This window comes from Anomaloglossus baeobatrachus, chromosome 3 (genome assembly GCF_048569485.1).
Source record: "Anomaloglossus baeobatrachus isolate aAnoBae1 chromosome 3, aAnoBae1.hap1, whole genome shotgun sequence".
Taxonomy (NCBI): Eukaryota; Metazoa; Chordata; class Amphibia; order Anura; family Aromobatidae; genus Anomaloglossus; species Anomaloglossus baeobatrachus.
In genome coordinates, this window is record NC_134355.1 from 272,443,652 (window position 1) to 272,471,606 (window position 27,955).

At 46.5% G+C, this 27,955-nt stretch overlaps 1 long non-coding RNA gene across 1 annotated transcript in view; it reads right to left on the reverse strand.

Annotated features, from left to right (window-relative positions):
* LOC142296360 (uncharacterized) overlaps positions 1–27,955 on the reverse strand; it is a 55,814-nt gene that overhangs the window by 11,813 nt on the left and 16,046 nt on the right. The gene's annotated exons all lie outside the window — the stretch shown is intronic.

Genomic DNA, 27,955 nt, shown 5'->3' on the forward strand with positions numbered 1-27,955 from the left:
AACATAATAGTTACATTTTACTGTACTGTGACAATACAGTTCATTTAAATCAATGGATGTCTATCCATTTTTTTCTCATACAATTTTTGTACTCATAGCCCAACTCTTGATAATAAATAGGAATTCCCCTGTATTAACACAAAATTCACTAAAATTATTTAAATGCACATGTATAGTACATTAGCAGCGATGAACATACTCACAGCCTCCATCTTTTGTATTGAAGCATGTGTGCAAAGGCCACTGTACGGGCTCATGCAAACAAGCATATAAATTGGATGCATGCTATCCGATTTTTGATCTAATAGCACATGGATAGGACGCTGACCCGTGTAATTCAATAGGGCTGTTCAAATTAACAATTCTCTCGTCCCCAACAATTCATTGTGAAAAAAAAAAAAAAATCGCATCATGTACAGTGCTGGACAAAAGTATTGGCACCCGTGCAATTCTGTCAGATACTACTCAGTTTATTCTTTAAAATGATTGCGATCACAAATTCTTTGGTATTATTATCTCCATTTATTTTGCTTGCAATGAAAAAACACAAAAGAGAATGAAACAAAAATCAAATCATTCATCATTTCACACAAAATTCCAAAAATGGGCCAGACAAAAGTATTGGCACCCTTAGCCTAATACTTGGTTGCACAACCTTTAGCCAAATTAACTGCGAACAACCGCTTCCGGTAACCATCAATGAGTTTCTTACAATGCTCTGCTAGAATTTTAGATTCTTCTTCTTTGGCAAACTGCTCCAGGTCCCTGAGATTTGAAGGGTGCCTTCTCCAAACTGCCATTTTGACATCTCTCCACAGGTGTTCTATGGGATTCAGGTCTGGACTCATTGCTGGCCACTTTAGTAGTTTCCAGTGCTTTCTATCAAACCATTTTCTAGTGCTTTTTGAAGTGTGTTTTGGGTCATTGTCCTGCTGGAAGACCCATGACCTCTGAGGAAGACCCAGCTTTCTTACACTGGGCCCTACATTATGCTGCAAAATTTGTTGATAGTCTTCAGACTTCATAATACCATGCACACGGTCAAGCAGTCCAGTGCCAGAGGCAGCAAAGCAACCCCAAAACTTCAGGGAACCTCCGCCATGTTTGACTGTAGAGACCGTATTCTTTTCTTTGAATGCCTCTTTTTTTTTCCTGTAAACTCTATGTTGATGGCTTTTCCCAAAAGCTCTACTTTTGTCTCATCTGACCAGAAAACATTCTTCCAAAACGTTTTAGACTTTCTCAAGGAAAGTTTTGGCAAACTCCAGCCTGGCTTTTTTATGTCTCAGGGTAAGAAGTGGGGGCTTCCTGGGTATCCTACCATACAGTCCTTTTTCATTCAGACGCCGACGGACACTACGGGTTGACACTGTTGTACCCTCGGACTGCAGGGCAGCTTGAACTTGTTTGAATGTTAGTCGAGGTTCTTTTTCCACCATCCGCACAATCTTGTGTTGAAATCTCTCGTCAATTTTTCTTTTCCTTCCACATCTAGGCAGGTTAGCCACAGTGCCATGGGCTTTAAACTTCTTGTTGACACTGCGCACCGTAGACACAGGAACTTTCAGGTCTTTGAAGATGGACTTGTAGCCTTGAGATTGCTCATGCTTCCTCACAATTTGGATTCTCAAGTCCTCAGACAGTTCTTTGGTCTTCTTTATTTTCTCCATGCTCAATGTGGTACACACAAGGACACAGGACAGAGGTTGAGTCAACTTTAATCGATGTCAACTGGCTGCAAGTGTGATTTAGTTATTGCCAACACCTGTTAGGTGCTACAGGTAAGTTACAGGTGCTGTTAATTACACAAATTAGAGAAGCATAACATGATTTTTCAAACAGTGCCAATACTTTTGTCCACCCCCTTTTTATGTTTGGTGTGGAATTATATCCAATTTGGCTTTATGACAATTTTGTTTTTATTTTTTCATTGAAGACAAATTAAATGAAGATAATAATACCAAAGAATTTGTGATTGCAATCATTTTCAGGAAGAAACTGAGTATTAGGTGACAGAATTGCAGGGGTGCCAATACTTTTGGCCAGCACTGTACAACTTTCTTACGTATGTCATATGAAACTCACCCATTTAAGTGTATGGATGTGTGCAAAAAATGGATTCCACACGGAACATCCATGGAGCATCTGATATTTACAAATACATTTCTTTCCTACACTTAGGAAATTGAATTGATCATGTACCGGTACTTTTTAAAGTAGATGTGTGAAAACTAATTGCACACCGATGTCACAAGGACATCACACGGCTGTTATACAGAAGTAAAAAAAAACAGACGCATAAATGAAAATTAATTGAAAATGGTCCGAGTTTTCTGGGTGAAGTTTGGGCAATTTTTCATATGCTCATCTGGAGCTGTCTTAAAAGGAAGATAAGCAGGGGAAACTGTGACATCACCAGCTGTGAATGGTGGATCCTGTGTTATCAGCTGTGTTGAGGTATTACCTGTCATTGTAATCCTGCCTCTGATTATAATGAGACTTCTAAAAACTCTTCTATAAAGAATAGAGAAGTATGAGCCTCAACTAGCCGTAGAGAGTGTGAAACATAGCTAACAGTAGAGAGTGTGAAACATGCAAGATTTCTAATAATTTTCTATTCACTTTGAAACATTTCCCTTTAAGATTTTCTTCTTAGAGATCAGCCGTATTAGGGGACCGATTTCTGAAATTCAGCAGGCAACCCTATGAAATTTATGACAATATTGCAGCTTATAGCTGTTTCTGTCTCTAAATGGATTTACCCTAGTGATGGGTGATCCCCCCCGATGGTTGGAATTGGGAGCCTTGCACAATCGTTTAGTAAGGATCGAGATTGGGATCGCGATAATAAGATCTTGCGTCCGATCACCGAACTCGGACTTTACAGTTATGGGATGGGGCGAGGGGGAGCTGTAAAATAAAGAATATACTTAATAATAAACATTGTCATTATACTTACAGGTCTCGCGACGCGTCCTGCAGACTCTATCTCCCGGCCGATTCTGCTTTTGAGTCTGATCATTGCTGTTAAAGGACCCTCCATGATGTCATAGCCATGTGACCAGTCTGGTGTAAATGTTGTACAGACATTGGCTTACAGACTGGTCACATGACTATGACCTCATTGAAGGTCCTCACTGTCAGCCTGCTTTTCGCTCTGTACAGAGCGATGTAGCAGAGCTGACATGGCTCTCTTTGTTTCTCACTTTGTATAGACGGTGTCTGTACAGAGTGATGAAGCTGACATTGCTGTCCCTGTGAACTTTGTTGGACTAAGGAGGGTTTTTTATAATAAAGATGTAGTCTCTAAATTTTTTTTTTGTTTTATTTCTAATAAAAAAAAAATAATTCTGTGTTGTGTTTTTTTTTTTACTATTTATTAGAAATTTATAGTGGCCATGTCTAATTTGGCGTGACACCATGAATTTCGGGCTTAGTACCATCTGAGAATACAAAGCTGGTGTTAACCCCTGTATTACCCAGCGTGCCACCGCCTTCAGGGCCACTGGGCGAGCCGGGTAAAGCGCCTGGAAATGGCGCTAAGAAACAATGTGCCATTTCCAGGGGCGGCTGCAGGCTGCTGAGAATACCAGCCCCCAGCTGGCTGGCTTTACCTGACTAGTGATCAAAATACGGCGGGAGCCCAGCATTTTTTTAATTATTTTTTTAAATAATTAAAAAAAAAGAGCTTCCTTGTATTTTGATTTCCAGCCATTATAAAGCCAGGCAGATGGGGGTGACAGCCCATAGCCGTCTGCATTATATGTGCTGAGATACAAAAATACCGCGGAGCGCTACGTTTTATATATATATATATATATATTGTGAGACAGGGGATATAGCTCAGCTGGGATCTTTGCTTTGGTCCAAGCGAGTGGCTATGGATTCACAGATGACAGCGGCAGACTGGCAGGTTCCACATCGATACGGCCACTGCCATGTTTATTGTGTACACTTATCTCTCAGTGTTACGCATTCAAAAACAGGAAAATAAATGTCTAAGGCCATCTGGCCACTAACTAACAACAGAATGCTAACTAAAAAATAAACCTATGTAACAAACAAAATAATATTCTCTTACTGTGTCGGTTCCTCAGCACAGCAAGCGGAGGTGTGGAGTCTCAGCACCAGCAGCCATGAGCCTGTACTGCTCTCCTCGGCAGTCTCCTTGTACTGAATGCCTCCTGATTATTTCAGCTGATCCAGTCAGGAATCAAAACCTGGATTGAATGTGGAGAAGGGAGCAACCAGCCCCACTGCCATTCCTACTGATTACCCCAGGAAAAACCGAGCCCAAAATTACACTGAATTAAACAGGCTTCAGTGACTAACTTATTGCTGAGCCAGATCTGACTTTCCCAGCTTTTCCCAGCCCATTTGCATGGGCTGACCGCTCCACAATCAGTACATGGAGGCATATGAAATGAACCGAGGGGAAACATACCTGTTCTCTAGTACTTCTCCCCTCGGCATCTCACAATATATATATATATATATATATATATATATATATATATATATATATATATATATATATATATATATATATATATTACAGACACACCTTCTCATTCAAAGAGTTTTCTTTATTTTCAGGACTGCGAAAATTGTAAATTCATATTGAAGGCATCAAAACTATGAATTAAAACATGTGGAATGAAATACTTAAAAAAGTGTGAAACAACTGAAAATATGTCTTATATTCTAGGTTCTTCAAAGTAGCCATTTTTTGCTTTCATTACTTACTACTTTGTACACTCTTGGCATTCTCTTGATGAGCTTCAAGAGGTACAGTAGTCACCGGAAATGATTTTCCAACAGTCTTGAAGGAGTTCCCAGAGATGTTTAGCAATTGTTGGCCCTTTTGCTTTCATTCTGCGGTCCAGCTCACCCCCACACCATCACACCTCCTCCTCCATGCTTCACAGTGGGAACCAGCCATGTAGAGTCCATCCGTTCACCTTTTCTAAAAAGACACGGTGGTTGGATCCAAAGATCTCAAATTTGGACTCATCAGACCAAAGCACAGATTTCCACTGGTCTAATGACCATTCCTTGTGTTCTTTAGCCCAAACAAGTCTTTTCTGCTTATTGCCTGTCCTTAGCAGTGGTTTCCTAAGAGCTATTTTACCATGAATGCCTCCTGCACAAAGTCTCCTCTTAACAGTTGTTCTAGAGATGAGAAGGTGTGTCCAAACTTTTGGTCTGTACTGTGTATATATATATATTATATATATATATACCGCTCTGGCAAAAATTAAGAGACCACTGCAAAATTTTCAGTGTTTCTGATTTTCCTATTTATAGGAATATTTTTTAGTACAATGTAAATTGTTCTTTTATTCTATAAACTACTGACAACATGTCTCTGAATTTCCAAGGAAAGAATTTTTTATTTATTTTCTGAAAATACTATTTTTATTATAAAACAACAATTTACATTTTACTAAATTTTATGAGTTTACATTTAAATTTACATTTTATTCATTTTTACTAAATTTTACGCTTTACAATTGTTGAAAGGCATTTACTTGCTAACAGCAGATGGCAGTACAGGCTCAGGCTTTGACTATTTGCAAGCTCAGCAAAAGTTATATACAGGTATATGTACAGTGGGGAAAATAAGTATTTTCTACATTACCGATTTTGCAAGTTTTCCCACTTACAAAGAACCAAGAGGACTGTCATGTTTATCATAGGTACATTTCAACTGTGACAGACAGAATAAAAATAATCCAGAAAATCACATTGAATGATTTTTAAATAATTTGCACTTTATTGCATAAAATAAGTATTTGATACAATAGAAAACAGAACTTAAAATGTGGTACAGAAACCTTTCTTTGCAATTACAGAGGTCAGTCATTTCCTGTAGTTCTTGACCAAGTTTGCACACACTACAGCAGGGATTTTAGCCCACTTCTCCATACAGATTTTCTCCAGATCTTTCAGGGTTCGGTGATTAGGTTGAGGTCTGGAGACTGGCTAGGCCACTCCAGGACTTTGAAATGCTTCTTATGGAGCCACTCCTTAGTTGCCCTGGCTGTGTGTTTCGGGTCATTGTCTTGCTGGATGACCCAGCCACAACCCTTCAATGCTCTTACTGGGGGAGGAGGTTATTGACTAAAATCTTGTGATACATGACCCCATCCATCCTCCTTTAAATATGGTGCAGTCGTCCTGTCCGCTTTATGAAGTGCTTTATCAAAAAGCTCTATCTTAGTCTCATCTGTCCACAAGTCACTTTCCCAGAAGAATTTTGGCTTTCTCACATACATATTGTCAAGCTACAGTCTAGCTCTTTATGTGTCAACAGTGGGATCATCCTGTGTCTTCTGCTATAGTGTTTCAGTTCATTCAGTGATGCACCCTGATCCTGCAGGACAGATTGAATTTCTTTGGAACTTGATTGGGGTTGCTTTTCCACCATGTGCACTATCATGCTTTGCAATCTTTCATCAATTTTTCTCTGCTGTCCACATCCATGAAGATTAGTGACGGTGCCATGGATTGTAAATTTCTTCATGTTGCGCACTGTGGATAAAGGAATATCAAGATCTCTAAAGTTGGACTCGTAACCTTAAGATTGTTGATATTTTTCGACAAGTTTGGTTCTCAAGTCGTCAGATAGTTCTCTTCTCCTCCTTCTGTTCTCTATGCTTAGTGCGGCAAAATGCAAAGATTGAGTCAACTTTAGCCCTTTTTTATCTGGTTTTAGGTATAATATACACATTGCCCACATTTTTTACTTGCCAAAGATGAATTTGAATGAATATCACATGCAGGGCCGCCATCAGGGCATTACAACCATGACTGGTGTACTGGACCCGGTGAAGAGGGGGGCCCAAGGTAATTACATAACTTTATTAAGCACTGGCCTCCCACTCTTCACAGGGCCCACGTGGCTACGTAGCACGCTGTGCGTGGTCACGTCCTGGCAGATCGTCTGCGTGAAAAGGATCCCAGCATCCTCTCTGCTCTCCAGACAGGACCTGTAGAGCTCAGTGCAGGCTCCGCCCCTCCTTATCCTGTGCTGTGATTCATGGCTTTTCTCCTCGACATGGAGCTCCTGGCCAGTCAGAGGCTGGTAAGATGGATGTGTGGCGATAGCTGATGATAGGGTTCTGGGTCTACTATACTGTGCACTGTGGTGGGCTGTACGGAGAGCTAATAGAGGGTTGTATCTCGGTATGTTATTAGGGGCTGGGGGACTGTGTATATTATAAAAAGCTGGGGGGTGTTGAGCTGTGTATATTATATGGGCCTGGGGGTTTATTGCTATGTTAATTATGAGGGACTGAGGTCTGCTACACTTTACACTGCGTGGAGAGGTGCTGCACTCTCTACTGTTAAGGGCTAGAGGCAGATTACCCTGTGTACGGTGTGTTTCGCTGTATACTGGGGACATATTGCCCTGTGTACTGTATGCTGTGTGTGACGCCCTGGCAAAACCAGGTAGTCATAGTTAGGCCCCTGCATATCATCTTCCCTCATTAGGCAACACACAGCCGACCTGAAACCCTAGTCACCCCCCCTTAGGGATAGACACACCAGTGGGCGTGACCAGGCGGTTGGAACACGCCCACTTAGGGGTCTAGACAGCCCGGGGCGGGAAAGCAAGCAGATACGTTTTAGAGTTCAAGCTGGGGAGGATTGTGGGCTGGAGCTAAGTGTAGCTCCAGCAGGAGAAGTCCAGATTGAATGGTACCAGGGTAGGAACCCTGGTGCCACTGGCTAGGTGGCAGACGGTGGTCTCCATCAGCAGGAGACGGGAAGACGGCTCGGTGGACCGAGGTGAACCGGGACAGGGTTGTAGCCCGCCGGTACCGACACAGGGAACCAACCCGGAAACCGTAGCACAAGGGGGGTACTCGGACCCTGAAGCCAGAAACCGGAACCAAGCGGACTGGCTAATTAACCGATTGAGGCCAGGACTAGAGGTCCTGTCCCACCCAAGGTCCCTCATAGAAGACAACAGCCCACCGATTAGGGATAAGAGGTCACCGCCAGGGCCCATAGATCCCACAGGCCAGTGTCTGCGGGCACGGCTCTTTAGGCCACATCCAGCTGGGAGCGGACTCCTACGTTTCAGACTGGGAAGTCATTTCTACTTAAAACAGTGCAGAGGACAGAGATAGAGACCACCAGCCGGGTGGGGGACCCTGAATGCAACGAGCCACAGCACCGGCCACCATCACCTTGGTTTACCAGAGACTCATGTGTTTTACTAACAGTGAGTACACCAGTACCCCCTGCGGTCGCTATCCCCCGCACCGAGCCACCGGGCCCCGGGGCCACCATCGCTGCCCACGGAGGGCTTAACAACTTTCTTCACAACATCTCCCCTGGGCGCCCCATAACTGCAGCAGTAGTGTCCCAATTCACCATGCACCGTGGGTGGCGTCACGAACTTAATACAGCCCAGCCCGTACATACACGTCCCCCCTTTTATTCGGCGTGTCCGCGAGACCCACTGGGTCCGGAGACCCTCGAGCCACCACCCCTGAAGGTCTGGACCCGAGCAGAGCCGGCTGCTGGCACGGGGGCGGCACACTGTGCTGTATACTGGGGGCATATTGCCCTGTGTACTGTGTGCTGCGCTGTATACTGGGGACATATTTCCCTGTGTACTGTATGCTGTGCTGTATACTGGGGACATACTGCTCTGTATACTGTATGCTGTGCTGTATATTAGGGACATATTGCCCTGTGTACTGTGTGCTGCGCTGTATACTGGGGACATATTGCCCTGTGTACTGTGTGCTACACTTTATACTGGGGACATATTGCCCTGTATACTGTGTGCTGCGCTGTATACTGGGGACATATTGCCCTGTATACTGTGTGCTGTGCTGTACACTGGGGACATATTGTCCTGTGTACGGTGTGCTGCGCTGTATACTTGGGACATATTCCCCTGTGTACTATGTACTGCGCTGTATACTGGGGACATATTCCCCTGTGTACTGTGTGCTGCGCTGTATACTGGGGACATATTGCCCTGTGTACTGTGTTCTGCGCTGTATACTGGTGACATATTGCCCTGTATACTGTGTGCTGCGCTGTATACTGGGGACATATTGTTCTGTGTAGGGTGTGCTGCGATGTATACTGGGGATATATTCCCCTGTATACTGTGTGCTGCGCTTTTTACTGGGGGCATATTGCCCTGTGTACTGTGTGCTGCGCTATATACTTGGGACATATTCCTGTGTGTACTGTGTGCTGCGCTTTATACTGGGGGCATATTGCCCTGTGTACTGTGTGTTGCGCTGTATACTGGGACATATTGCCCTATGTACTGTGTGTTGCACTGTATACTGAGATTCATAGACTTGTATCAGCCCTTGTCATTAGTTCTGCCGGAAAAACACGGACTTGTGGGCAGCACCATAGGTTAAAATGGGTACATGCGGCATCTCTGTAGTAAGCTCAGCTCTGATCTTGTATCTCTGTAGTAAGCTCAGTTCTGTTCCCACATCTCTGTAGAAAGCTCAGTTCTGATCTTGTATCGCTGTAGTTAGCTCGGTTATGTTCCCATATCTCTGTAGTAAGCTCAGTTCTGATCTTGTATCTCTGTAGTTAGCTCGGTTATGTTCCCATATCTCTGTAGTAAGCTCAGTTCTGATCTTGTATCTCTGTAGTTAGCTCGGTTATGTTCCCATATCTCTGTAGTAAGCTCAGTTCTGTTCCCGTATTTCTGTAGTTAGCTCGGTTATGTTCCCATATCTCTGTAGTAAGCTCAGTTCTGATCTTGTATCTCTGTAGTTAGCTCGGTTATGTTCCCATATCTCTGTAGTAAGCTCAGTTCTGATCTTGTATCTCTGTAGTAATCTCGGTTCTGATCTCGTATGTCTGTAGTAAACTCAGGACAGAGGAGCAGTGTGTGGGGGGATATAATACAGAGGAGCAGTGTGTGTGGGAGAGATATTATACAGAGGAGCAGTGAATATTAGGCTATTATACACAGTGGCATTGTGTGGGGGATATTATACAGAAAGGCAGTGTGTGGGGGGGAATATTATATATGGGGAAGTGTAGGAGAGATATTTTCCAAGAGTGGCGGTGAGGCTGTGGAAGGTTTGCAGGGTGGAGTCTCAAGGGGGCCCCAAAATTTTGCCATTATGGGGCCCTGAAATTTCTAGTGGCGGGCCTGATCACATGCTTCAAACAAAGGTGTTTACCCACAATTTTGGAAAGGTATCAACTTTGTTTGGCCCATTTTGTATGTTTTGTGTGAAATTATGTCCAATATAGATTTTTCTCTGTTTTTTGTTTCAATAAACACAAAGATTATAAACATGTGTATAACAGAACATGTGTAATTGCAATAATTTTCTGGAAGAAATACTTAATTTTCTTGACCAATGTTAAGGCTGCCATCACTTTTGGCCATTACTGTACATACAGCTCTGGCAAAAATTAAGAGACCACTTCCAAATTTTCAGTTTTTCTGATATTTCTCTTTATAGGCATATTTTTGAGAATAATATAAATTGTTATTTTATTCTATAAACTACTGACAACCTGTCTCCGAATTTCCAAGCAAAACATTTTGTATTTATTTTCTGAAAATGAGAAATGGTCAAAATAACAAAAAAATGTTCGACACCCCATGGAGCTCAAGATAGGAGCTTAAATCCGTACCTTATATACCCATCGCCGGGCCAATGGTTTGTAGAAGTCGTGGCTTGACCTGGTTCTGTGGCCCCGTGAGAGGTCGTCACCAGTTACAGTGGTGACTGGGGTCCTGGCCTCCTCCGCTGCGGACCCTTCCTCCGACCTTTCCTCCTCCAGGAGTGGAACGGATGATGTCGACTACGCCACCTACGGTGTGCGGCCAGGTATAAGGCCGCCGCTGCAGGGTACCTCGCCGGGGGAGATGTTGGGGTGCAGAAGGGATGATATCGCCCCCCACAGGTGAAGCGGCCCGCGGGAGGGAGAACGGGGAACTGGGAATCGCCAGATCACAAGGCAACGACAAACGGAGTCAGAGTCACTGGGTTGCGGGTTTCAGATTTTGTCTACTCACAGTTCTTTCTTTACTGCAATGACTCCGGTCATTTTCAGGCAGGTCAGAGGTTAAAATCTGGTAGAGCAGCCTGTGGGCTTTTTCCTTCTGTGCTCTTGTGCTCTGTGGAGCTCTTGGGACACGCTCTGCCACCCGAAGCTGCAAAGCTCTGTAACCCTTTTTCCCTCCATGCCACATGACTACCGGTCCAGGCGCTCAACTCCTTCCTAGTTAGCCACCTGGAGCCTCCTAACTGGCGCTATCCGCTATCTCAGCTTCGGGGTCCTTAGTCATCCACTCACCCGGTCCCAGGTAAGGAAATGGTGTATAACCGATCTGGAACTGGTAGTTCCTCTTCTCTGCCTCCCTGAGAGAGATGCTCCCAGGGAGCTGGTCACTGCATGTCCTCTCTCTCTCTCTGGTATCCAGCATTCTGAGATAAAGTGAAACCAAACTGTCCCTTTTGTAACTTCCTCCTGCTCTACAAGTCCCTCTGGCATGTGCCCCCACCTAAGGAATGTTCCCTCTGCCTGTGTGTGCTGCAGAAACAGACTTAACCTCTTCCTGCCAGGGTGGTCTGACATTATAAAATACATAAAAATACATAAAATACAATACCCTGTAGCACCCAGTCTCAGGGGCGCTACAAATGCATTGCTTTCAGACCGCAAAGAAAACAAGTTCATAATCATTTAGAAACAACAATACTAATATTTTAACTTGGGAAGAGTTCACAAATCAATATTTTGTGGAATAGCCATGATTTTTAATCACAGCTTTTATGCGTCTTGGCATGCTTTCCACTAGTCACTGCTTTTGGGTGACCTTATGTCACTCCTGGCGCAAAGATGTAAGCAGTTCTTCTTTGTTTGATGGATTGTGACTATCCATCTTCATCTTGATTACATTGCAGAGGCTTTCAATGGGGTTCAGGTCTGGAGATTGGGCTGGCCATGACAGGGTTTTGATGTGGTGGTCCTTCATCAACACTTTGATTGACTTAGGCGGGCTTTACACGCTGCGACATCGCTAGCATCGGCTAGTGATGTCAAGCGCGATAGCACACGCCCCCATCGTACATGCAATGTATGGTGTTTTCTGCCGTAGCGAACATTACGCTACGGCAGCTTCACACGCACATACCTGGTCGGCGACGTCGCGAGGTGCGTTCGGCATCACAGCGTCACCAAACGGCCGGCCAATAGCAGCGGAGGGGCGGAGATGAGCAGGAGGTAACATCCCGCCCACCTCCTTCCTTCCGCGTTGCTGGTGGTTGCAGGTAAGGAGATGTTTGTCGTTCCTGCGGCTTCACACACAGCGATGTGTGACGCCGCAGGAGCGACAAACAACATCGTATCTCCTGATGTAGCGACATTATGTAAATGAACGACGTTACACAGATCAGCGATTTTTACGCTTCTGTGTTCGTTCATTGTCGCAGTTAGGATTTACACGTTGCGATGTCGCTACCGGCGCCGAATATGCGTCACTAACGACGTGACCCGGATGATATTGTGACAACCTGGGCAAGCCAGGGGTCACAGGTCATGACACCACCACACCCTACACCCCAGATAGGTACACCAAAGCTGACCAAAAATCCTTGTTGCCTTCCTCCAGGGGCTGATGTCCACACCAGGGGGTGGGCCAGGCGGTTGGCTCCGCCCACCGAGGAGTTCACAGCCCTGGAGGCAGGAGAACCAGGCAGATGAGTTTAGGGAGAGTTTGGAGGAGGAAGTGGAAGCAGTGAGAGATTAAGTTGAGAGTTCAAAGTGAGAGGAAGAAGAAGGAGGACAGTGAGAGTAGTGATAGAAAAGGTGACAGTTGAAAGCCTGAAGTTAGTCCGGGTGTGTGCCCCGGACTGAGACAGCAAGGTCAGCAGACGGCAGTGACTGTCTGCAGGAGAGGCTGCTTGGAGGTTGCCGAAAGGACCGTGGACGGGTGGTGGCCCGGCGGTACCGGAGCGATATACGAAGAGCAGTCAGCACCATTGGCAGGGGCCTTTCGGATCCCGGCAAGGCTAGGAGTCGCCGTGAATTTGCCAAATCCGTTAGTGAAGGGGACCTCTGGGTCTCCCAACAACCAAGTCCCGATTGAAGGCAACAGTCCAACCGTTAGAGAGAGACACCGCCACCGCCAAGGCACCAGTTTCTCAGGGCCAGCGCCTGCGGGCAAAGAGGGGCTCCTCCGGCCCATATCCAAGCCGGGGAGCGGGTTACTGGTGGGAACCCATCGCTACCAACATCATCTTAGGTGCAGGAAAAGGGACCGTCACCGTCAACTACTGGGGAAAAGCAACAGCAGCCGTCCGTGGGAACCGTCTTTCCAGCCGTGTGTTTTACCGAGAACTGTGTCCCCGTCTCAGGCTGAGTGAGTACCACAGTGCTGTGAGGCACAGTGCTGCCCCCGCGTCCCTGCACCCCACCAAGCCCTGCACCGGCCCCGCCATCCCTCATCACCCACCTCATCACTGGGCCCCGGGACAACTACCCCCTACCCACGGAGGGGAGAACCAACAACTTTGCTGCTCCCTGTCACCGCTCCCGGGATCCCCATACAGAGCAGCGGTGGTGTCCACACAATCACCACAACCGTGGGTGGCGTCACGGACAATAAACAATCCCAAAAACCAATCCCCTTTTCACTCACGGGCGAGGAGCGCCGCTCGAGTCCCCGGGATCCGGCCCATCGCTCGAGCCACCGAGCAGCAGCAGAGGCCGCAGCAGCAGCGGCAGCCGGACCCGAGCAGTGAGAGAGCGAAGCGTCCCCTCCTCCGCCCGCGACAATATATCGGTAGCGATGTCGCAACGTGTAAAGTACCCCTTTGTTGTGTGGCATGGCGCATTGTCCTGCTGCAAAAAACAGTCCTCAGAGTTGGGGAACATTGCCTGAGCAGAAGGAAGCAACTGTTTTTCCAGGATAACCTTGTATGCGGCTTGATTCATACGTCCTTCGCAAACTTTAATCTGCCCAATTCCAGCCTTGCTGAAGCATCCTCAGATCATCACCAATCCTCCACCAAATTTCACAGTGGAAGCAAGACACTGTGACTTGCATGCCTCTCGAGGTCTCCTTCTAACCATTAGATAACTCATCAGAGAATCTTACCTTACTCTAGAAATTGGGCAGATTAAACTTTGCGAAGGACTTATGAATCAAGCCACATTTTATATATATATATATATATATATATATATATATATAAATATAAATATATATATATATATATATATATATATATTAGAAGGTGGCCCGATTCTACGCATCGGGTATTCTAGAATTTACGTATTGTGTAGTTAATGTATGATTTTTGTTATATATATATAGATGTTGTTGTGTGTAGTTACCAAGTGTTTGTGTAGGGGCTGTACATGTTCTGGGTGTTGTCTGGGTGTGGCGGGGGGTGAGAGCGGTGTTGTTTGTGTGTTGCGTGTGTTGCGTTGTTTGTGGAGCGCTGTGTGTCTGTAGCGTTGTGCGTGTGTGTTGCGCGGTTTGTGTGGGTGTGGGGTGTGTGTGTGTGTTTTGGGGGGAGGTATGTTTTGTGCAATGTGTGTGTTGTGCGGTATGTGCGTATATTTGTGTGTGCCGCGGTGTTTGTGTGTTGGGTGTTGTGTGTGCGCGGCGTTGTCTGTGTGTGTGGGTGTCTGTGTAGGGCAGTGTTTGTGGTTCCCAGTGTGTGTGTGGTGCGTTGTGCAGTGTGTGTGTGGCGGTGTGTGTGTTTTGGGGGGAGGTGTGCACCCCCATCGTGATCCATCCCCCCATGCTGCGCACCCCCCATCGTGCTCCATCCCCCATGCTGCGCACCCCCCATCGTGCTCCATTCCCCATACTGCGCACCCCCCATCGTGCTCCATCCCCCATGCTGCGCACCCCCCATCGTGCTCCATCCCCCATGCTGCGCACCCCCATCGTGCTCCATTTCCCATGCTGCGCACCCCCCATCGTGCTCCATCCCCCATGCTGCGCACTCCCCATTGTGCTCCATCCCCCATGCTGCGCACTTCCCATTGTGCTCCATCCCCCATGCTGCGCACTCCCCATCGTGCTCCATCCCCGATGCTGCGCATTCCCCTTCGTGATCCATCCCCCATGCTGCGCACTCCCAAACGTGCTCCATCCCCCATGCTGCGCACTCCCCATCGTGCTCCACCCCCCATGCTGCGCACTCCTCATCGTGCTCCATCCCTCATGCTGCGCACTCCCCATCGTGCTCTATCCCCCATGCTGCGCACTCCCCATCGTGCTCCATCCTCCATGCTGCGCACCCCCCATCGTGCTCCATCCCCCATGCTCCGCATCCCCCATCGTGCTCCATCCCCCATGCTGCGCACTCCCCATTGTGCTCCATCCCCCATGCTGCGCATTCCCGATCGTGCTCCATCCCCCATGCTGTGCACTCCCCATCGTGCTCTATCCCCCATGCTGCGCACTCCCCATCGTGCTCTATCCCCCATGCTGCGCACTCCCCATCGTGCTCCATCCCCCATGCTGCGCACTCCACATCGTGCTCCATCCCCCATGCTGCGCACCCCCCATCGTGCTCCATCCCCCATGCTGCGCACTCCCCATCGTGCTCCATCCCCCATGCTGCGCACTCCCCATCGTGCTCCATCCCCCATGCTGCGCACCCCCCATCGTGCTCCATCCCCCATGCTGCGCACTCCACATCGTGCTCCATCCCCCATGCTGCGCACCCCCAATCGTGCTCCAACCCCCATGCTGCGCACCCCCCATCGTGCTCCATCCCCCATGCTGCGCACCCCCATCGTGCTCCATCCCCCATGCTGCGCACCCCCATCGTGCTCCATCCCCCATGCTGCACACTCCCCATCGTGCTCAATCCCCTATGCTGTGCACCCCCCATCGTGCTCCACAGTCACACATCAGACAGTATACATGCACACATCTGATTGCATACACTCACACACACACCCCACTTCTCCCTGTGCCCACCGGTGGGCGGTCCCAGCAGCTGTGCTGCACGCCGTGCTCCTCTGCCGACACTCACAGATCCGATCGCATACACTCACACACACACACTCACACATCAGAACACACTCACACACATCCGATCGCATACACGCACACACACACTGACGATATCGCACATACGCGCTCACACAATCACAACATCCGGAGATACCACATGCTTCCGGCCATGTGATCCTCCGGCAGGTCCTGGAAGGTCACTGCACGCACAGTATCGCCGCCGAGAAGCAAGCGATATCACGGGATGTTGTGAGTGTGTGGATGCGTTCTGATGTGTGTGTGAGGTGTGTGTGAGAGTGAGTGTGATCTGATGTGTGTGTGTGTGTGTCTGTTCTTATGTGTGTGCGTGTGTGTGTGTTCCGCCGCTGCATTGAGTCGGTTCGGGGAATGCGTGCGGGGGGCGGGGCCAGAGCGAGTGTGCAATGCGTGAGGGGGGCAATGCGTGGCTGACATGCCAATGCGTGCAGGGGGCCGGGGCGAGAGGCCAATCCGTGCGAGGGGGCGGAGCCGAGGCGAGGCGAGCGGCCAATCCGTGCAGGGGGCGGGGCCATGGCGAGCGCAGCGGCCAATCCGCTGTTTGTCACCGTGGGGACACAATTTTGGAGCAAGACAGACAGACAGATAGACAGACAGACAGACAGACAGAATAAGGCAATTATATATATACTAGAAGGTGGCCTGATTCTACGCATCGGGTATTCTAGAATTTACGTATTGTGTAGTTCATGTATGATTTTTGTTATAGATATAGATATAGATATATATATATATATAGATGTTGTTGTGTGTAGTTACCAAGTGTTTGTGTAGGGCGCTGTACATGTTCTGGGTGTTGTCTGGGTGTGGCGGCGGGTGAGAGCGGTGTTGTATGTGTGTTGCGTTGTTTGTGGAGCGCTGTGTGTCTGTCGCGTTGTGTGTGTGTGTTGCGCGGTTTGTGTGGGTGTGGTGTGTTTTGGGGGAGGTATGTTTTGTGCAATGTGTGTGTTGTGCGGTATGTGCGTATATTTATGTATGCCGCGGTGTTTTTGTGTTGGGTGTTGTGTGTGTGCAGCGTTGTCTGTGTGTGTGGGTGTCTGTGTATGGCGGTGTTTGTGGTTCCCTGTGTGTGTGTGTGTGTGTGTTGGGGGGAGGTGTGCACCTCCCATCGTGCTCCATCCCCCATGCTGCGCACCCCCTATCATGCCCCATCCCCTATGCTGCGCATTCCCCATCGTGCTCCATCCCCCATGCTGCGCACCCCCCATCGTGCTCCATCCCCCATGCTGCGCACTCCCCATCGTGCTCCATCCTCCATGCTGCGCACTCCCCATCATGCTCCATCCCCCATGCTGCGCACCCCCCATCGTGCTACATCCCCCATGCTGCGCACCCCCCATCGTGCTACATCCCCCATGCTGCGCACTCCCCATCGTGCTACATCCCCCATGCTGCGCACTCCCCATCGTGCTACATCCCCCATGCTGCGCACTCCCCATCGTGCTACATCCCCCATGCTGCGCACCCCCCATCGTGCTACATCCCCCATCGTGCTACATCCCCCATCGTGCTACATCCCCCATGCTGCGCACTCCCCATCGTGCTACATCCCCCATGCTGCGCACCCGCCATCGTGCTCCAGCCGCCATGCTGCGCACTCCCCATCGTGCTACATCCGCCATGCTGCACACTCCCCATCGTGCTACATCCCCCATGCTGCGCACTCCCCATCGTGCTACATCCCCCATTCTGCGCACTCCCCATCGTGCTACATCCCCCATGCTGCGCACTCCCCATCGTGCTACATCCCCCATGCTGCGCACCCGCCATCGTGCTACATCCCCCATCGTGCTACATCCCCCATCGTGCTACATCCCCCATGCTGCGCACTCCCCATCGTGCTACATCCCCCATGCTGCGCACCCGCCATCGTGCTCCATCCGCCATGCTGCGCACTCCCCATCGTGCTACATCCCCCATGCTGCGCACTCCCCATCGTGCTACATCCCCCATGCTGCGCACCTCCCCATCGTGCTACATCCCCCATGCTGCGCACTCCCCATCGTGCTACATCCCCCATGCTGCGCACTACCCATCGTGCTACATCCCCCATGCTGCACACTCCCCATCGTGCTACATCCCCCATGCTGCGCACTCTCCATCGTGCTACATCCCCCATGCTGCGCACTCCCCATCGTGCTACATCCCCCATGCTGCGCACTCCCCATCGTGCTACATCCCCCATGCTGCGCACCCCCCCATCGTGCTACATCCCCCATGCTGCGCACTCCCCATCGTACTACATCCCCCATGCTGCGCACTCCCCATCGTGCTACATCCCCCATACTGCGCACTCCCCATCGTGCTACATCCCCCATCGTGCTACATCCCCCATGCTGCGCACTCCCCATCGTGCTACATCCCCCATGCTGCGCACTCCCCATCGTGCTACATCCCCCATGCTGCGCACCCCATCGTGCTACATCCCCCATGCTGCGCACCCCCCATCGTGCTACATCCCCCATGCTATAATAGTTCTCCTATTATACTCAGAGAGGAGTATAATAGGAGCACTGTAATAGGAGGAGTAGTCCTGGGGGGAGAGGAGTATAATGCCGGCTCCCTGCACATGTGTACCGGGAGCCGGTGTTCACTGGTAACTATGATACACATCGGGTAACTAAGGGACCTTAGTTACCCGATGTGTATAATGGTTACCAGCGTTCACGGGCTCCGTCAAGATCCGAGCATCGCAAGGTTATGTCTGGCGCTGCTGGGATCGTGACGGAGCCGGTGTACACTGGTAACTATGATACACATCGGGTAACCAAGGGACCTTAGTTACCCGATGTGTATAATGGTTACCAGCGTTCACGGGCTCCGTCAAGATCCCAGCATCGCAAGGTTATGTCTGGCGCTGCTGGGATCGTGACGGAGCCGGTGTAGAAGCAAGTGATATCCCAGGATGTTGTGAGTGTGTGGATGTGATGTGTGAGGTGTGTGTGAGAGTGAGTGTGATCTGATGTGTGTGTGTGTGTACTCACCTGGGAGTCGGAGCTCCGTGTCAGTTGGGCCAGAGCGAGCGTGCATTGCGTGAGGGGGGCGGGGCCTGCAGAGAGCCGGGGCGAGAGGCCAATCCGTGGGGGGGGGCGGGGCCATGGCGAGCCCAGCGGCCAATCAGCTTTGTGTCACCGTAAGGACACAATTTTGGAGCATGACAGACAGACAGACAGACAGACAGAATAAGGCAATTATATATATAGATATATATATATATATATATATATATACAGTTAGGTCCAGAAATATTTGGACAGTGACACAAGTTTTGTTATTTTAGCTGTTTACAAAAATATGTTCAGAAATACAATTATATATATAATATGGGCTGAAAGTGCACACTCCCAGCTGCAATATGAGAGTTTTCACATCCAAATCGGAGAAAGGGTTTAGGAATCATAGCTCTGTAATGCATAGCCTCCTCTTTTTCAAGGGACCAAAAGTAATTGGACAAGGGACTCTAAGGGCTGCAATTAACTCTGAAGGCGTCTCCCTCGTTAACCTGTAATCAATGAAGTAGTTAAAAGGTCTGGGGTTGATTACAGGTGTGTGGTTTTGCATTTGGAAGCTGTTGCTGTGACCAGACAACATGCGGTCTAAGGAACTCTCAATTGAGGTGAAGCAGAACATCCTGAGGCTGAAAAAAAAGAAAAAATCCATCAGAGAGATAGCAGACATGCTTGGAGTAGCAAAATCAACAGTCGGGTACATTCTGAGAAAAAAGGAATTGACTGGTGAGCTTGGGAACTCAAAAAGGCCTGGGCATCCACGGATGACAACAGTGGTGGATCATCACCGCATACTTTCTTTGGTGAAGAAGAACCCGTTCACAACATCAACTGAAGTCCAGAACACTCTCAGTGAAGTAGGTGTATCTGTCTCTAAGTCAACAGTAAAGAGAAGACTCCATGAAAGTAAATACAAAGGGTTCACATCTAGATGCAAACCATTCATCAATTCCAAAAATAGACAGGCCAGAGTTAAATTTGCTGAAAAACACCTCATGAAGCCAGCTCAGTTCTGGAAAAGTATTCTATGGACAGATGAGACAAAGATCAACCTGTACCAGAATCATGGGAAGAAAAAAGTTTGGAGAAGAAAGGGAGCAGCACATGATCCAAGGCACACCACATCCTCTGTAAAACATGGTGGAGGCAACGTGATGGCATGGGCATGCATGGCTTTCAATGGCACTGGGTCACTTGTGTTTATTGATGACATAACAGCAGACAAGAGTAGCCGGATGAATTCTGAAGTGTACCGGGATATACTTTCAGCCCAGATTCAGCCAAATGCCGCAAAGTTGATCGGACGGCGCTTCATAGTACAGATGGACAATGACCCCAAGCATACAGCCAAAGCTACCCAGGAGTTCATGAGTGCAAAAAAGTGGAACATTCTGCAATGGCCAAGTCAATCACCAGATCTTAACCCAATTGAGCATGCATTTCACTTGCTCAAATCCAGACTTAGGACGGAAAGACCCACAAACAAGCAAGACCTGAAGGCTGCGGCTGTAAAGGCCTGGCAAAGCATTAAGAAGGAGGAAACCCAGCGTTTGGTGATGTCCATGGGTTCCAGACTTAAGGCAGTGATTGCCTCCAAAGGATTCGCAACAAAATATTGAAAATAAAAATTTTTATTTGGGTTTGGTTTATTTGTCCAATTACTTTTGACCTCCTAAAATGTGGAGTGTTTGTAAAGAAATGTGTACAATTCCTACAATTTCTATCAGATATTTTTGTTCAAACCTTCAAATTAAACGTTACAATCTGCACTTGATTTCTGTTGTAGAGGTTTCATTTCAAATCCAATGTGGTGGCATGCAGAGCCCAACTCGCGAAAATTGTGTCACTGTCCAAATATTTCTGGACCTAACTGTATATATATATATATATATATATATATATAAATAAATATATATATATATATACACATATATATATATTATATATGGCCCCAGAATTTCTTACACACTGTAATATGACTCCCAGTATTTCCCCCACACTATAATATGGTCTCCAGTATTTCCCCACACTGTAATATATCCCCTAGTATTACCCACACATTGTAATATGACCCCCAGGATTTCCTATACACTGTATTATGACCCCTAGGATTTTTCCCACATTGTATAATGGCCCCGAATAACCCCCACACTGTAATTTGGCCCTCAGTATTTCCCCCACATTGTAATATGGCCCCAGTATTTCCAACACAATGTAATAATTCCCTCAGTATTTTGCCCACACTATAATATAGCCTCCAGTATTTCCCCCACACTGTAATATGGCCCCCAGTATTTCCGTCACCATGTAATATGGGCCCCAGTATTTCCCCCACGCTGTAATGAGACCCTCAGTATTACTCCTACATTGTGCTATGGACCCCAGTATCTCCCTCGCACGATAATATGGCTCCCAGTATTTCTCCCACATTGCAATATGGTCCTTAGCATTTCATCCACACTGGCCTCTAGTCTTTTTTGCACACTGTAATATGGCCCCCAGTATCCTCTCACACTGTTTCACATGGCCCCAGTATTTTTCATACACTGTAATATGACCCCCAGTATTTCCCCCACTCTATAATATTGTATCCAGTATTTCCCCACACTGTAATATATCCCCCAGTATTGCCCACACATTGTTATATGACCCCCAGGATTTCCCATACACTATAGTATGACCCCCAGTATTTTTCCCCATTTTATAATGGCCCTCAGTAAACCCCATACTGTAATATGGCCCTCAGTATCCCCCACACTGTAATATGGCATCCAGTATTTCCCTTAAGGTCCCGTTACACGCAACGGCATCGCTAATGAGATGTCGTTGGGGTCACGGAATTTGTGACGCACATCCGGCCTCGTTAGCGACGTCGTTACGTGTGACACATACAAGCGACCGCTAACGATGCAAAATACTCACCAAATTGTTGATTGTTGACACGTCGTCCATTTCCTAAATATCGTTGCTCATGCTGGACGCAGGTTGTTCATCGTTCCTGAGGCAGCACACATCGCTACGTGTGACACCCCAGGAATGACGAACAACACCGTACCTGTGTCCTCCGGCAACGAGGTGGGCGTGACTTTCATGCGGCTGCTCTCCGCCCCTCCACTTCTATTGGACGCCTGCCGTGTGACGTCGCTGTGACGCCGCACGAACCGCCCCCTTAGAAAAGAGGCGGTTCGCTGGCCACTGCGACGTCGTTAGGAAGGTAAGTATCTGTGATGGGTCCTAGCGATTTTGTCCGCCACGGGCAGCGATTTGCCCGTGACGCACAAACGACGGGGACGGGTGCTTTCACGAGCGACATCGCTAGCGATGTCGCTGCGTGTAAAGCGCCCTTTACACTGTATAATAGCCCACAGTATTTCATCCACACTATAATATGGCCCCCAGAACGTTCACCTAACTGTATCATGGTCCCGAATCCCCCCACCCACTGTAATATGGCCCCCAGTGTACCCCCACTCTGTAATATGACCCCCATTATTTCCCCACACTGTAATATGGCTCCCAGTATATCCCCCTAGTTATATCATGGTCCCCAGTTTCCCCCCACACTGTAATATGGCCCCCAGTATTTACCTCACACTGTAATTTGACCTCTAGTATTTCCCCCACACTGTAATTTGGCTGCCAGTATTTCCACCACGTTGTGAATTGACCTCCAGTATTTCCCCCATACTGTAATTTGTACCCCAGTATTTGCCTTTCACTGTAATATGGCCCCCAGTATTTCTTCCACACTGCATTATAGCCCTCAATATTTCCCCCACACTGTAATATGGCCCCCAGTATTTTCCCCACACTATATTATGGCCTCCAGTATTACCCCCACACTGTAATATGGCCCCCAGTATTTCCCTCACCATGTAATATGGGCCCTATTATTTCCCCCACACTGTGATATGGACCCCAGTATTTCCCCCTCACTTTAATTAGGCCCTCAGTATTTCCCCCCCACAGTAATATGGTCCCATGTATTTCCCTGACAGTTGAATTTGGCCCCCAGTATTTCACTGTAATATATCCAACAGTATTACCTACACATTGTAATATGACCCCCAGGATTTCCCACACACTGTATTAAGACCCCCAGTATTTTTGCCACATTATACAATGGCACCCAGTAACCCCCATACTATAATATGGCTCTCAGTATCCCCCACATTGTAATATGACCTTCAGCAGTTCCCTTCTGTATAATAGGCCACTGTATTTCCCCATCACTGTAATATATCCTCCAGTATTTCCCCCACAGTGTAATATGGTGTCCAGTATATCCCCCACACTGTAGTTTGGCCGCAAGAATTTCCCCACACAGTAATTTGGCCCCAGTATTTCCCCCAAACTGTAATATGGTCCCCAGTATTCCACCATACTGTAATTTGTTCCCCAGTATTTCCCTTTCACTGTAATATGGCCCCTAGTATTTCCCCCACACTGTAATATGGCCCCCAGTATTTCACCCACACTGTAATATGGGGCCCAGTTCCCTCCCACACTGTAATATGGCCCCCAGTATTTTCCCCCACACTGTAATATGGCCCCCAGGAGTTCTGACATGACACAAGTCAGGTATTGATAATGTTTTTAACTTCAGTAGGTTAGGGACTGTCTCAGATGGGTACACCGTGACGAGGTGAGACAGCTTTTTACCTTTTTGCAAAAATGTATACACTAAGTACCCTGTTATTAAGCACTTGCAATTTATTTATTTATATTCAGGGTATTTTTCATACAATTTTTCTCCTTGGTTTTTTCTAGTCTTAAGGCTGCAATTCACATGCTTAATGTTGCATGTTTACTGAACATTGTTTCAGCTCAGGTTTTTGTGTTTTTTGTATGTTTTCTTGCTTGGTTGCAAGTTGGGGGTGCAGCCCTCCTAGTACTGAGACTGAACAGCTGATTGCGTCTCACTTTGCTGTGTATTTTATCTGGGACACAGCTAACCACTTGCCACCATCCATATTGGAGTTCTGACATGACACAAGTCAGGTATTGATAATGTTTTTAACTTCAGTAGGTTAGGGACTGTCTCAGATGGGTACACCGTGACGAGGTGAGACAGCTTTTTACCTTTTTGCAAAAATGTATACACTAAGTACCCTGTTATTAAGCACTTGCAATTTATTTATTTATATTCAGGGTATTTTTCATACAATTTTTCTCCTTGGTTTTTTCTAGTCTTAAGGCTGCAATTCACATGCTTAATGTTGCATGTTTACTGAACATTGTTTCAGCTCAGGTTTTTGTGTTTTTTGTATGTTTTCTTGCTTGGTTGCAAGTTGGGGGTGCAGCCCTCCTAGTACTGAGACTGAACAGCTGATTGCGTCTCACTTTGCTGTGTATTTTATCTGGGACACAGCTAACCACTTGCCACCATCCATATTGGAGTTCTGACATGACACAAGTCAGGTATTGATAATGTTTTTAACTTCAGTAGGTTAGGGACTGTCTCAGATGGGTACACCGTGACGAGGTGAGACAGCTTTTTACCTTTTTGCAAAAATGTATACACTAAGTACCCTGTTATTAAGCACTTGCAATTTATTTATTTATATTCAGGGTATTTTTCATACAATTTTTCTCCTTGGTTTTTTCTAGTCTTAAGGCTGCAATTCACATGCTTAATGTTGCATGTTTACTGAACATTGTTTCAGCTCAGGTTTTTGTGTTTTTTGTATGTTTTCTTGCTTGGTTGCAAGTTGGGGGTGCAGCCCTCCTAGTACTGAGACTGAACAGCTGATTGCGTCTCACTTTGCTGTGTATTTTATCTGGGACACAGCTAACCACTTGCCACCATCCATATTGGAGTTCTGACATGACACAAGTCAGGTATTGATAATGTTTTTAACTTCAGTAGGTTAGGGACTGTCTCAGATGGGTACACCGTGACGAGGTGAGACAGCTTTTTACCTTTTTGCAAAAATGTATACACTAAGTACCCTGTTATTAAGCACTTGCAATTTATTTATTTATATTCAGGGTATTTTTCATACAATTTTTCTCCTTGGTTTTTTCTAGTCTTAAGGCTGCAATTCACATGCTTAATGTTGCATGTTTACTGAACATTGTTTCAGCTCAGGTTTTTGTGTTTTTTGTATGTTTTCTTGCTTGGTTGCAAGTTGGGGGTGCAGCCCTCCTAGTACTGAGACTGAACAGCTGATTGCGTCTCACTTTGCTGTGTATTTTATCTGGGACACAGCTAACCACTTGCCACCATCCATATTTGAGTTCTGACATGACACAAGTCAGGTATTGATAATGTTTTTAACTTCAGTAGGTTAGGGACTGTCTCAGATGGGTACACCGTGACGAGGTGAGACAGCTTTTTACCTTTTTGCAAAAATGTATACACTAAGTACCCTGTTATTAAGCACTTGCAATTTATTTATTTATATTCAGGGTATTTTTCATACAATTTTTCTCCTTGGTTTTTTCTAGTCTTAAGGCTGCAATTCACATGCTTAATGTTGCATGTTTACTGAACATTGTTTCAGCTCAGGTTTTTGTGTTTTTTGTATGTTTTCTTGCTTGGTTGCAAGTTGGGGGTGCAGCCCTCCTAGTACTGAGACTGAACAGCTGATTGCGTCTCACTTTGCTGTGTATTTTATCTGGGACACAGCTAACCACTTTCCACCATCCATATTGGAGTTCTGACATGACACAAGTCAGGTATTGATAATGTTTTTAACTTCAGTAGGTTAGGGACTGTCTCAGATGGGTACACCGTGACGAGGTGAGACAGCTTTTTACCTTTTTGCAAAAATGTATACACTAAGTACCCTGTTATTAAGCACTTGCAATTTATTTATTTATATTCAGGGTATTTTTCATACAATTTTTCTCCTTGGTTTTTTCTAGTCTTAAGGCTGCAATTCACATGCTTAATGTTGCATGTTTACTGAACATTGTTTCAGCTCAGGTTTTTGTGTTTTTTGTATGTTTTCTTGCTTGGTTGCAAGTTGGGGGTGCAGCCCTCCTAGTACTGAGACTGAACAGCTGATTGCGTCTCACTTTGCTGTGTATTTTATCTGGGACACAGCTAACCACTTGCCACCATCCATATTGGAGTTCTGACATGACACAAGTCAGGTATTGATAATGTTTTTAACTTCAGTAGGTTAGGGACTGTCTCAGATGGGTACACCGTGACGAGGTGAGACAGCTTTTTACCTTTTTGCAAAAATGTATACACTAAGTACCCTGTTATTAAGCACTTGCAATTTATTTATTTATATTCAGGGTATTTTTCATACAATTTTTCTCCTTGGTTTTTTCTAGTCTTAAGGCTGCAATTCACATGCTTAATGTTGCATGTTTACTGAACATTGTTTCAGCTCAGGTTTTTGTGTTTTTTGTATGTTTTCTTGCTTGGTTGCAAGTTGGGGGTGCAGCCCTCCTAGTACTGAGACTGAACAGCTGATTGCGTCTCACTTTGCTGTGTATTTTATCTGGGACACAGCTAACCACTTGCCACCATCCATATTGGAGTTCTGACATGACACAAGTCAGGTATTGATAATGTTTTTAACTTCAGTAGGTTAGGGACTGTCTCAGATGGGTACACCGTGACGAGGTGAGACAGCTTTTTACCTTTTTGCAAAAATGTATACACTAAGTACCCTGTTATTAAGCACTTGCAATTTATTTATTTATATTCAGGGTATTTTTCATACAATTTTTCTCCTTGGTTTTTTCTAGTCTTAAGGCTGCAATTCACATGCTTAATGTTGCATGTTTACTGAACATTGTTTCAGCTCAGGTTTTTGTGTTTTTTGTATGTTTTCTTGCTTGGTTGCAAGTTGGGGGTGCAGCCCTCCTAGTACTGAGACTGAACAGCTGATTGCGTCTCACTTTGCTGTGTATTTTATCTGGGACACAGCTAACCACTTGCCACCATCCATATTGGAGTTCTGACATGACACAAGTCAGGTATTGATAATGTTTTTAACTTCAGTAGGTTAGGGACTGTCTCAGATGGGTACACCGTGACGAGGTGAGACAGCTTTTTACCTTTTTGCAAAAATGTATACACTAAGTACCCTGTTATTAAGCACTTGCAATTTATTTATTTATATTCAGGGTATTTTTCATACAATTTTTCTCCTTGGTTTTTTCTAGTCTTAAGGCTGCAATTCACATGCTTAATGTTGCATGTTTACTGAACATTGTTTCAGCTCAGGTTTTTGTGTTTTTTGTATGTTTTCTTGCTTGGTTGCAAGTTGGGGGTGCAGCCCTCCTAGTACTGAGACTGAACAGCTGATTGCGTCTCACTTTGCTGTGTATTTTATCTGGGACACAGCTAACCACTTGCCACCATCCATATTGGAGTTCTGACATGACACAAGTCAGGTATTGATAATGTTTTTAACTTCAGTAGGTTAGGGACTGTCTCAGATGGGTACACCGTGACGAGGTGAGACAGCTTTTTACCTTTTTGCAAAAATGTATACACTAAGTACCCTGTTATTAAGCACTTGCAATTTATTTATTTATATTCAGGGTATTTTTCATACAATTTTTCTCCTTGGTTTTTTCTAGTCTTAAGGCTGCAATTCACATGCTTAATGTTGCATGTTTACTGAACATTGTTTCAGCTCAGGTTTTTGTGTTTTTTGTATGTTTTCTTGCTTGGTTGCAAGTTGGGGGTGCAGCCCTCCTAGTACTGAGACTGAACAGCTGATTGCGTCTCACTTTGCTGTGTATTTTATCTGGGACACAGCTAACCACTTGCCACCATCCATATTGGAGTTCTGACATGACACAAGTCAGGTATTGATAATGTTTTTAACTTCAGTAGGTTAGGGACTGTCTCAGATGGGTACACCGTGACGAGGTGAGACAGCTTTTTACCTTTTTGCAAAAATGTATACACTAAGTACCCTGTTATTAAGCACTTGCA